This window comes from Gopherus flavomarginatus, chromosome 13, assembly GCF_025201925.1.
Source record: "Gopherus flavomarginatus isolate rGopFla2 chromosome 13, rGopFla2.mat.asm, whole genome shotgun sequence".
NCBI lineage: Eukaryota > Metazoa > Chordata > Testudines > Testudinidae > Gopherus > Gopherus flavomarginatus.
This window is the reverse complement of record NC_066629.1, coordinates 17,620,004-17,633,182: the sequence shown is the minus strand read 5'-3', so window position 1 is coordinate 17,633,182 and position 13,179 is coordinate 17,620,004. Positions and strand designations below refer to the sequence as shown.

The 13,179-nt window shown below is 50.0% G+C and overlaps 1 protein-coding gene across 9 annotated transcripts in view; it reads right to left on the bottom strand.

The window, feature by feature from the left end:
• Positions 1-13,179, bottom strand: part of NTM (neurotrimin) — a 701,070-nt gene that overhangs the window by 266,454 nt on the left and 421,437 nt on the right. The window lies entirely within an intron of this gene.

Sequence of the window (13,179 nt, the reverse complement as noted above, 5' to 3'; positions counted from 1 at the left end):
TATTTCCAGCCAGCTCGTGTTGAAACTTTTTACTCATCCAAGCTCCTCTTTTCCCATTCCCCAGTTGGACCTGGGAGTAGACTCTTCTTTTCCACGCTTTCCAGAAAAGCTTTCCAGCTGCTCAATGGAGAGTTTATGGGAAGAGCCAAATGTTCTAGAGGTGGGTGGAGAAAGGTAATTCCTTCCACAGAGGATTTTGATACTTCAAAATCTGGTTTCATTCCAATTTGGATCAAAACCCAAACCTTTCAAAATTCCCCACAAAGGGGGATGGAGCCATGGGCATAGGAAGCCCAGGCTGTGAAGGAGTCATGGCTTAAAAGCCAGCCCTCCCAGGACTTCCAGAGTCTCAGCTCCCAATCTACCCACCAGCCAGGCTGCTGAGGCGGCAGGTGAGTAAACTAGCAGGAAACAAGACGGTTTTCCAACGTAAATCTGCTGGAGGTCAGGGTTACGTTGGAAATTTGGCAAAGTCAAGCCATCACTGTGGAACAGTTCCATTTTGAGGAATCAGCAAATTCTGACAAAAAAAAAAACCCACAACATTTTATTGGAATTTCTCTGACCAGCTGTAATTCTGATCATCATTTTATATTAATGGGATCTAGGGAAAACAGCTGATTTTCCAGAATAAAAACCCAATCTTCAGAAATAAGGAAATACAAAGCTGGATGCATAACCATATAGTAAGCAAGAGCCAAACCCTGTAGTCTAGGAATTTCAAATGTGACTATGGGAAGCAGGTGCACAGGGCCCATTACATTTTATTGCAAGTTGAGCACCTAACTCCTATAGGTCCATCTGAAAATCCCAACTGTGGTCTTTACGCAGACCCTGCTTCCTTTGAACTCAATAGGAGTTTCATAAGGAGTGCAGAAATGTTATTTATTAGAGACTGGCTTAAACCAAAGCCCTAGATCCGAAACCCTGTGTTGTGAATGGTTCAGGATTGTAGCCTAGATCTGTATAAAAATGTCAAGACTAGCCCCTATCTCAATGATGAGTCCAAACAACCCTGATCTTCGGGGTGATTCAAAACCTGGGTTTGAATTCTGTGACTCTGCCCCACTTCTGTTATTCATGCAATTTTACATCTTCTTCCTCACCTCTGAGAATTAGGCTTGCCTGCCTGCTCTGTACAATGCTTCTCATTAGAGGTGCCCAGAAAACATGAGCTTGAAAAACTCTGCTGCTGCTGCATGGAGAAAGCGAAGCTGAGAAATAATGAACCCACCACAAAAAAAAAAACAGACTGTAAAACCCAAACTAATGAATGTCTGGATCGTCTCCGGGGCTCTGCATGTGTCTGATAAAACAGACGCAAGTGTCAGAGCCATTTATGGTTGCAGGTTGGTCAAAATCTCCCATCTCTGGAAAAAAAACTGAGATATTTCAGCAACTGCTTGTGTTGGAAGGTAGTTTTATTCTTGACTTACTCTGTCCTCATTGACATGCAGAGCTGAACTCTCTTGTCTCTAATTCAACAATCTGTGCCCTTTCTTTCTACATCCCCCCGCCACACACAGTAGTCACCACCTTTAGGTGCATTGTAGCCCTTCACTGCCTTGTCTCAGTCGCAACACTAATATTTTTTTCCATCAGCTGCAAAGTTAACCTGACACACTGATCCTAAAATCACCCGGCTCTCTAACTATGCACATAAACTCCTTCCTCTATGTCTGCTTCTTGGTAGGGGGACACACCACTCATTGCAGGTAGAAGCTTCCGTACAGGCAAAAGTAAGATTTTTAATATACTAATAATTTGGACATGGTTCACATTATAATGGATGCCCCAGCACATGGAGGGGTTAGCCTGATTCTCAGGACATTTTACATAAGGATATTCTGGGGCTAATCCTCCTCTGCTTTGTACAATGTAACCGAATCAGTCTGGTAGCATTTCACACAAATGCAATATGACTAAAGATGCAAAGCTGTGTCTAGAACAGGGGTTGGCAACCTTTCAGAAATGGTGTGCTGAGTCTTCATTTATTCACTCTGATTTAAGGTTTCGCATGCCAGTAATACATTTTAATGTTTTTAGAAGGTCTCTTTCTAGAAGTCTATTCTACATAATTAAACTATTGTTTTATGTAAAGTAAATGAGGTTTTTAAAATGTTTAAGAAACTTCATTTAAAATTAAACTGAAATGCAGAACCCCTCGGACCGGTGGCCAGGACCCGGGCAGTGAGAGTGTCACTGAAAATCAGCTCGTGCGCCGCCTTTGGCACACGTGCCATAGGTTGCCTATCCCTGGTCTAGAAGGTCTCTCTGCCTTGCTACCCCACTCACAACTTACTGACAGTTTGAACATTCCAGCCAACCCAATTTTTTTCTTCTAGCCTGATCCAAAGTCCATTAAGGATAAGAAATAGCCTCCCATGGACTTTAATGAGTCTTCGTTTGGGCCCTTTGTCTCTATTGAATTGATGAGAAGCATTCCCGCCCCCTGGTTTGACCGTATATTTTCATTTCAATTCTGTTACCTTTTTTTTTAACCCACTGATATGATTGGAGACTGATTCATCCTCTTTTGGGGGGCCAGAGAACCCCCCAAAATAACGGAAATGCATAAAACTGCCAAGGTTTTTTGTTTGTTTGTTTATTTGTTTGAGGAGGGAGAAGATATAGGAAGATGAAAACTCTTAGCTAGAGTCGAGTGACACTGATTTATTCCAGCTGAAGAACTGGTCCTCAGTATGTATTAGTTAATATGTATATGTCACAGTAAATCCACACGGCACTATAGAGTAAGGAAGCGGTGCCAAACAACAAGTGCATGGCCACTAAGGGCTTTGGCAATGCCAAACGAGATGATATGAGGATGAGGCATTGGGTAAGGATTCGGGTCAGAGATGGAGTCAAGCTATCTGAGTCTTCATCCTTCACACTCCAGCTCAGGACATTCAGGCCTGAGTCGGTGAGCGGGTGGCCGGGACCCCAGCAGGTAGCAGCGCGCCATTAAAAATCCTGCCTGTCCCGGCCTGCTCTTCTCCGCCCCTCCTGCCAGCATTTGCACATGCTTTCCTGACTTCCGTCACTTCCAGCGGGAGGCTGTGTTTCTGAGTTAGTGTGTCCATACCGCTACCTGGTACCCATGAAGTCTGAGCAGCCCTGGAAGCGGCCCCGCCGGCATGGGCAGGAAGAGGGACCCAGCCCCACAGGACTTGCAGTGCCCGCGAGGCCTGTAAGTGGGGAAAGGTCCTGCGTCCCAGAGGCACCGTGCACCCACCCGCCCTAAGCATGGCCGGCCCTGCTCCCTGGACTCAGGCAGGCTGCCCCAGGGTTGGAGCCCCGGTGCCGGGATGAGCTTGGCTCTGTACTGGAGCAGGCCGCGTCCCACAGCCCAAATCCGAGACTGGGGGCTGCGGCTGCCACCTGCTGGACCCTGGGAACAGATGGGTCACGCCTCTTTCCCCACCCCAGGTCACTGGTCCCCACTCCCCTCTGGCACTGAGGGTAGAACCCAGGAGTCCAGAGCCTTAGTCTCCATCTGCCCCTCACCCCCTCGCCCAGCTGGAAACCTAGGTAACCAGAGTCCTCGCTCCCAGCACTCCTCCCCCGAGTGTCAGATACGAGCCCCTTCCCAGAATCCAGGAGTCCCAACTCCCACCCCACTCCCTGCCCTACCCCCCCACACACACACACCCCGAGCCCTCTGCCATGAACCCTGCATCCCCCAGCCCTCTGTCCTGACCCCTGCACCCCCTCACACACCCCTAGTCCTCTGCTCTGACCCCTGCACCCCCTCACACACCCCCAGTCCTCTGCTCTGACCCCTGCACCCCCTCACACACCCCCAGTCCGCTGCTCTGACCCCTGCACCCCCTCACACACTCCCAGTCCTCTGCTCTGACCCCTGCACCCCCTCACACACGCCCAGTCCGCTGCTCTGACCCCTGCACCCCCTCACACACCCCCAGTCCGCTGCTCTGACCCCTGCAGCCCCTCACACACCCCCAGTCCTCTGCTCTGACCCCTGCACCCCCTCACACACTCCCAGTCCTCTGCTCTGACCCCTGCACCCCCTCACACACGCCCAGTCCGCTGCTCTGACCCCTGCACCCCCTCACACACGCCCAGTCCGCTGCTCTGACCCCTGCACCCCCTCACACACGCCCAGTCCTCTGCTCTGACCCCTGCACCCCCTCACACACCCCCAGTCCTCTGCTCTGACCCCTGCACCCCCTCACACACCCCCAGTCCTCTGCTCTGACCCCTGCACCCCCTCACACACCCCTAGTCCTCTGCTCTGACCCCTGCACCCATGACCCCAGCCAACTCCAGCCCTCCCACACATACCCAGCTCCCCCACCCCATATCTTGACTCTTGCACCCCCCACATCCCCACCCCCACCCTGAGAACCAAATGAGAGTTCCTGCACTACCCTCCCCCCATTCCCACCTGCACCCCTCGCACCAAATAGGAGCTGCCCAGGTAAGCACTCCACACCCAAACCTTCTGCCCCAATCCTGAGCCCCCTCCTTCATTCTAACTCCCGTCCAGACCCTACACCCCAACCCCCAGCCTGCTCCTTCACCCCCAGCCCTGTGCTCAGTGCACGCCAGCCCTCAGCTCAGAGCAGAGAGAGAGGAAGGGAATGGGCTCAAACCAGGGAGAAGGTAGGTACCCACTCCATGTGGGCAGGGCCAGGACCCCAGACCAGCAGCAGGCTGAGTGGCAGCGGGCTGAGCCGCTCAGCCCACTGTCGGTCTGGGGTCCCGACCGCCGGCCCCACTCAGTCCACTGCCAGCCCCAGGTTCTGGCTGCCGGCCCCTTGCCAGCCGGGGTCCCAGCCACTGGTCCTTGCTGCTGGCCTAGGTGAACATAACCCCGGGCTAGCAGCAGACTGAACGGGCCAGTGGTGTAAGATCAGCATTTTAATTTAATTTTAAATGAAGCTTCTTAAACATTTTGAAAACCTTGTTTACTTTACATATGACAATAGATTAGTTATATAAAATAGACAAAGAGAGGCCTTCTAAAAACGTTAAAATGTATCACTGGCACACGAAACCTTGAATTAGAGTGAATAAATGAAGACTCGGCACACCACGTCAAAATGTTGCCAACCCCGAGCTATACAAACCCACCTGAAATTTCTTATAGCCATGGCTTCACTGACCCAGGCCTCCATGAGCTGCAATCACTCATTGCATTCACTCCTCTATACACTGGGACACTCCTTCAGACAGGTCCAGAGCACATGATACTCTACAGGCAGCCTCTCTATCAGAAAAAAATATCAAGGGAAACCTTCCCCCGGCTTAGATGAAAACGGCACTTAAAAATCCACGCATATCCCAACTGTTTCCACTTAAACCTGGTTCCATCTCAGCCACCTCTCTCCCGTCACCGAGATGTACTAACATGTCACATTAGCAATAAACTCTCTTTATAAAAACTTGCCACCGTGAGCAAAGCAATTGACTTGGAGGCTGCAAACAAGCTTCCTTTGAACAATACACACTGGTAATAATGCTCCATGCTTCCACAGCCCCTTTTGAGTGACGAGCTTAAAGTGCGCTGCAGGGCACCCGATTTTACGGGCGAAAGGTGACATGACTTGCTGAACAGCGAGGCACAGCTCGGGATGGAACCCAGGGGTTCTGACTCCCAGTGCTCCCCCCTACAATTTGCAATGATTTTCATGGTGAAGGTGGTACTTGGAGGGTGAGTAGATATGGGCGGAAATGTGTTCTGTGGCTCATACACACACACACCTTTATGTAAAGGTCTTAGCACAAAATCTATTTAATTGTTAGTTTGCCAGCCTCTCCCTTCCAGAGACCACAAATCTTTAAAGGGATTGGGCCTGGAAGGGAAATAGAAGACACTCCCATGACCCAAAATGAGGTTCCCGTGATCCATGTGGAGCAGCAGGGGATCAAGGCAGAGTGAACAAGGCACTAAAGGGACCAGAAGAAGTTGTTCATGATAGCGCCAAATGACTCAGTGGCTTAATTCTATCCTGGCCTTGCACACATACAGTATTGTCCAGGCTGCCTCCACAGCTGTGGGCTCTTTTACAGCTCAGGGAGCAGCAGAAGCAGGGTGACTGCTCCTCTGCTTTGGAAGTCAGAAGCAGATAGCCCAGATCAAGCCCCCAAAGAACCCATCTGTGGGCAAGCCAGGAGGAAAAAGCAGGTAGGAGATCTGTTCTTTACCCGATGAAGCTCTGAAATGAACAAGTGCAGAAGGTGAAAAAAATACCAAGTGGTGAACATTCGAGACATCAGAATGGGATGAATATTTCATGGGAACAGTATGCTGGGGGCCTGAGCCCTGGAGAGGAACATAAGTACTAATCCACTCGCAGGGAGTTGGATGGGTGTACAAGCATGCTGGGAGTGAGCCGGGGCAGGAGCAGGGAGTGCTGGGGTGAATGGTGAGAGACTCAGGCTGACTCTGACCTCATTGGCATGACAGAGAGGTGTGAAAAAGTCCCCACATGACTGAATCAGCACCCCTTCAGGGAGGGACTGGGGTCCAGGAACACATGGCGTATTGTACACAGGGCTGCAGAGTATGAAACCATGCGACTCACGGTGCCGTTCCTCATCGCTGCCCCACTTCCGACTGCTGCCCTCCACCTGCATGGGGATGGTGGCTGTCCCACTCTACCTTCACCAGTTTAGCTCTGCCTGCTGCCCCATTTCACCCACTGCGCTCCACTCACCACCTGCACTGTCCCATCCACTGAATGCCTGGCACTGCCCATCCACTTCCACCTGCCCCTGCTGCCCTTGGCCCTGCTCCAGCTTCTTTTCAAAAGAGCACGAGTCCTTCCAGCAGTGGACATCCTGCTGGGTGGGGGGAGGGGAGCGTGAGGCCCAGCGCTCAGATTGTCCTAAGAGATCCCTGCCCAGGGTCCTTCAGAGTGATGGCTGGGAAGGAGCTTTTCTGTCCCCTGCATCCTGGCAGAGACTCTCTCAGCTCATTGATTACAAACCACTGGCAGCAGACCAAAAACCGCAGGAGAGATTTCCCATCACTCAACTCTGGCAGCCTGCAATCGGGCCGGAATCAGGGGCTGTGCTTGGCACGGAAGAGGGTGAGATTCCAGTATTCATTAATGTGCTCAAATATCCAAAAGAGACAAGCAACAACGGAGCAAAGCTGAGTCCTGCTGTAAGTGGTGAACCAAAGGCGCACGCTGCTTGGGCTGATTTTTGCCTTGTGTTTCCACTAGTGGGAGCAGCGGGAAAAAACCCACAAGCTGCATTCTCAGCTGTGGACCAGAGGAAAAGTTCAGAGCAAACTCCAGCACTTGAGCTGGAAGATTTGCAGGAGTTTCAGAGGAACCAAGCAAAGGTTTTGAGGGAATTTCAGCCTCTTTTCAGTTCTCGGTGAAAGCCTGATGTGGGTGAAATATGAACAGACATGTGAAAGGCTTGAAATCTGAGCACTGCCCCCAATTGGCTGCAAATCAGAAATCAGCCCGTGTGTTGGAAATATTAAACTGGGACCATTTTCAGAGGAAACAGGCCTTTTTTTCCTAAGCCAGGTTCTTTTTTCACTTAGGAACTGGAAAGTTTCATAGTAGTCTCCATGTGTCCAAGTGAAAACAGGCTTGTTTTGGTATGGAGCCAAGTTGCCAATTCCCCAATATTATTCCAGGGGAGCAATACTGGGTGAAATGAATGTGCAAAATATAGCCGTGAAAAATGTTGCGAAAGGGTCCATGGAAAAACATGTTGCAGTTTTGCAGGGCCTAAGTCGAGACCACAGGAAACTCTGGGGCTATGAGCCAAATCCAAGCAAAAGTCCGCTGTGTTCAGCGTGGACATCTGGAGTTATTCAATTCAAATGCAAAAATGTAGGGAGTTCAACTCCACATCAAGCAAACCCAGGCAAAAATGTATAAAAGTCCTGCAAAAAAATTACCCCAGCCCTGAACTAGGACCCACGGGGGCCTGTGGCCTCCTTGGGGGCACCAGTGACTGCAGTGCAATGCTGTATGGGTACAAAAAACAGGAGTACAAATGTCATCAGATGCTGATGCAATTCCAAGATCAAGACTTAAAGTGTGGAGTGAAATTGCCAGGATGGATATTCTCTGCAGGTACATCTACATTGCAGCTGGGAGCATGCGTCCCAGCTCAGGCAGACAGACATGCTAGCTCTGCTTGAGCTAGCATGCTAAAATAGCAGCATAGCTGGGGAGAACACAAATCCTGGCTCGGACTAGCTGCCCAAAGGGTTCAGGCATGCTCCTGGCTGCAGAGTAGACGTACCCTATGACAACAAAACAGCGGGATTCGGGGCAATGCACCCACTTGCCAACTTTTCATGCAGCATCTGGCACTTCCTGGTTCCAGTCAAGCTGGAAACATAGTAAGAGGAGTCAGCGGGGTAGCCGCGTTAGTCTGGATCTGTAAAAGGCGACAGAGAGTCCTGTGGCACCTTACAGACTAACAGAAGTATTGGAGCATAAGCTTTTGTGGGTGAATACCCACTTTGTTAGACACATGCAAGAGGAGTGTCATTCATGGTATATCAGTGCTTCTGGTCCAGCTAGAAATGGGAAGCATAGAGGACAATGGAAAGGAAGATGACAGGCCTCAAACTTCCCATAACGATGAAGAGGTTAAAAGGAGTTACTGTAGGTGGCTGACTTCTTTTGGAAGTGAAGGGAAAGTTATTTACTTGTTCCCATAATATAAGAACTAGGGGCCACAAATGAAATTAATGGGCAGCAGGTTTAAAACAAACAAAAGGAAGTTCTTCCTCATACAGCACACTGTGGAACTCCTTACCTGAGGAGGTTGTGAAGGTTAGGACTATAACAGGGTTTAAAAGAGAACTAGATAAATTCATGGGGGTTAAGTCCATTAATGGCTATTAGCCAGGATGGGTAAGGAATGGTGTCCCTAGACTCTGTTTGTCAGAGGGTGGAGATGGATGGCAAGAGAGAGATCACTTGATCATTACCCGTTAGGTTCACTCCCGCTGGGGCACCTGGCATTGGCCACTGTTGGCAGACAGGATATTAGGCTGGATGGACCTTTGGTCTGACCCAGTATGGCCGTTCTTATGTTGGGAGCATTCATTTATTAATGATGTGTCAAGACACGTGGGACCTTGGACAGGAGTCCTTTATTACTGGAAATCTAAATAATTCTCATCTCATGTCAGCTTTACAGTAGGGTAGCTCCATTGATACCAACAAAGCTACTAACTGATCTATACCAGTTTAGGTGAGATTAGAATCCAGGCCTTTGTTGTTGTTTTGGTTTTTTTTTTTTTTTTTTAACATTAACCAAACATTTTTTTTCAAAAATCCCCCCAAAAATTGGGCTTGGTTCAAGTTTTGGGAGAAGGTTCAGGTTAGTTTGTCTATGATGGGAACCTTCTCACCCACCATTAACACTGAATAATGTTAATAGTACCATGTATGAGATAATATCTTCAGGCTGGGCTGAAACTGGACCTGGAAATAGTCTTATAGCATGGATAAAACCTGTGTTCCCCACAACTTGTGCTGGAGCTGGGGGGTGGGGGGACGACACACGACACTTGCAGCTCTGGGGACTGGTATAGGCAATGTCACATTTCATATCTAGGCCACCAGTTTGAGTCAGTCGTTTCAGGTAATGCCCATCATTCAGAACCATCTAATGCAGTGATTCTCAGCCTTTTCCATCTGGGACCCCATACTGGCAGGTCCTTTTATCTAGCCAGGACCCCTTTCCTACTTAGCGATACAGGAAGGACAGGGTGGTTGTGACCCCTCAACAGCCATGCATGATCTCCCTTACAGTCATGACAGCCAGGTCAAGAACCCGGATCTAATAACTGATCTTTGGCACTGATCTAATGAATTGGTGGCTACTCAGCCTGGTTGCCCCTTGACAGGTGTGCCACCTCTCCTAAAACGACCCTGTAACAGACATTAGCTTGGCCCTGAGCAGAGAGATCAAGGACTGAATGGACCAGGGAGAGTGGACCCTTCTTTAACCCTGTGATAGAGATTGTTCTATGCCAGGATGAAAGCACGTTGGCATGGGGCAGTGTGAGGCGTTTCCCTGGTCACTGTCCAGGCTGTAACAGTGCTGTGGACAAAGACTGGCCTTCAGTCTCCCCAGGGTTGCAATCTGGTGCCTTTCACTAGCGCTGAATTAACTTCATTCTCAAGGAAAGCGTGGACAGAGTTTATAACAACCTCATTGGCTAATGTGACAGAAGGTGGCCCGGGGGGGGGGGGGGGTCCAGGACTCTCATAGTGCTCCAGGGAATCTGCTTCTTTGGCAGTCAAGTTATTAAACTTGTGTTCCCTTTGCTGGCTGTGAAAGGACAAGAACAAAACTCCAGAGCCTGCTGCTTCCTTCAAACTCCTTTGCTGCAGTTTGCTGCTTTCCAGACTCAACGGAAATCAGCTGGAAACAAGGAAGCCTTTTCTTTGAGTCACTTCCATTAACTTCCATGCTGCCAGCAGTTGAGAGGGCATTGTCCACCTACAGGGTCAGAGGAGAAACCCATTGGTGGTGATGGGGAAGGACAGTGGCCTCACCCAGATCAGCACAAGCTTCTCTGAAGAGCATTACCATTCAGAACAAGTTAACTCAAACAACAGATCAATAGTTACACATGGAGCCAGCCTCTGCCATCAGGCTTCGGACAAGGAGGGTGAGGAGAGAGTGCAAGAGACACTCATGCGTCTTTGCTTTCCTATCTTGGAAATCGTTATTTTCCTGCACTTTTCCCCACCAGCCAGTAAATACTGCACAGCTCAAAGCGGGCATGCCCACAAGTGTCTGTGACTGCCTGTGTGCCCACGTGAGCACACGTGTGAAGTCACAGGTGAGCACAGTGCACATGCTCATGCATATGGGTGTAGGGCATAGGCATGGTTTGCATGTCTATAAGCACATGTGTGGGAATGGGCATCTGTGAGCCTACATATGTTGTGTGTAGCCAAGAGTATGACTGCCTGAATAATGATTCTCAACATGGGTCATCAGCAGGGGTAGAACCCAGAAGCAGCCAAAACACAGTCCTCTACCACTTTAGCTAAAGGACTAACTCCATGAGATGATACATTAGTAGGCTGTTATCTTTGATGTGCAATGGCCACTACAAGGGTATTATGCTCACATGGTTCGCACGTTCCTGGGAATGCATGCAAGGTGTAAACGGGCATCTCTTCACGCATATTGGTGCACGGGTGTTTGTGTCTATGGACGTCTGTTGCTAAACATTGTCTCTCATTAAGCTCCTGTGGTGGATGGGCTCTAGTGTTGAACTCAGCAAAGCACACTGCTGTCCCGAGGTGCTGGCTGAATGCATTCAATCACACCACTGCTGCCTGCTCAACTGAACCCACCGTTCCCTGTGGCAGCCCATCTTTCTGCAGGATTTTTCACTCTTTCCCACAGGCCTCATTCATAAAAAGGGAAATGACCCAGCTGCTGACTCACGCTATTGATCCTTTGTTCCAGGCTGACACCACAGCACCACTCGCAGTAGAGTACGTCTCTATCGTGCGCAAAGTGCCCAGGCTTACATTAGAACCAAGTGACCGGGATACACCTCCAGCACTGCCAGAATCCCCCCCGACCCACTGCCACTCTAGTCAGACCTGACACAGAGACATAAAGACCAATTCACATTCTCCTTCCCTTTGAGTAACTTGGGGGGTGGGAGGGAGAGAACTGGGGTGTCAGTCAGTGCCAGTCCCCTGGTCCGTATCCTAGTGTCACCTTTGCTGCCTGGTGCCCACATGCCCCTGCCGGATCCTGTGCCTTTTGCATGCATTCCGGTCACAAATGAAGGACTGGCCTCTGAACACTGGGTAGTGCTGCTCATGGTGGGAGTCACAGGCAAGCTTCTCCCAAAAGAGCTCAGTAGGCTTAGCCTTGACCTGGGTCACCCCGTTTTTTCCATTACTAGGCACCCTCACACACAGCCAGGCTAATGCGGATCAGATACGAGGGACAACCACCCTTCTCTTCTGCTACTGGGATCCTCGAAACCCAGGAATCCTGCAGCGAGCAAGCAGGTGCAGGCTAGGAGGGAATTGACAGCAACCCAGCTGGAGGAACCTGTGAGGCATAGTCTCTACATTGGCATTGTGATTATATTTCCAGGGGTAGTACATGGCCCTAATTTCATTTCTTTTCCCTGCACCACTCCAAAAGAGACACTCAACCAGCATTCCATGGCTTCTCCCCTGGAGCCAGCCCCACTTTTTGCCCATGCTTGGCACTGCTCCACTCACTGACGCAGAGGAGAGTTTAGATTTTGCCTGACACACCCCGCAGATGGTCATGCAGTGCCGGTGCAACATGCGGCCACTAAAAAGTCGCCCCTGAGCACCAGAGAGTTTTAATCGCCGATTGTGAAGCTTGCAATTAAAACCAATCATTTAAAGAAAAGAAAGGGAAAAAAAGAAAGATCCTCATCATCGGAGACAGAAGAGACCTATTAGACGACCATGTCCGTCTGCTGCCAGAGGAGGAATGGGTGTCCAGGCAAAGGACAACCCAGATATTGCACTGATTGCGAACTGAGACATTGTGTGTTTGGCAGCATCCTCAGCCTCTACATCTCTTGAATAAAGCTCTTCTCTTCTTCCCTTTAAACAGACCCCCCAGCATGGCTAACAGAGGAGGAGGGAAATGCCCCTAGCCGTCTCTGAACACTCCAAAGAGTTAATGCCTGCAGGGAGTGGACCCCCCCTGCCACGCCAGAGCGTGCATGCAATGGGATTTTAATGAGTAGTTCTGCAGGCGAGGCACGCTGGTGTTTGCACCCGCCATGGCACCAAACTGACACCCCTCCCATCACTGACACTTTATGGCTGCTCCTCACTCTGCCCCTCTCGTGCCAAAAAGAGCCCGCTTCTGGCTCACTACACGCCTGTCGGTGCCTGCAAACCAAACAGGGGACTCAAACTTCAGCACCATTTATACTTTGCAAACACACAAGCCCAGCTCATGTTTACTGGACATGCTCAGAGGCATCTGTAACAGCAACATCAGCCTCAGAGGACCAGCTCTCTCCCGATCCCAAAATACAGGCACACACAAGCCCACATGTTCTACGAAGTGACCCAGCCACAGCATTGCCAGAGATGCCAGAGCCTTAAACACCATGCTGGCCATCCAAGCAGATACTGGCACAGAGGTGTAAAGACTAATTCCCACTTCCCTTCCCTTTCAGTAACTTTAAGG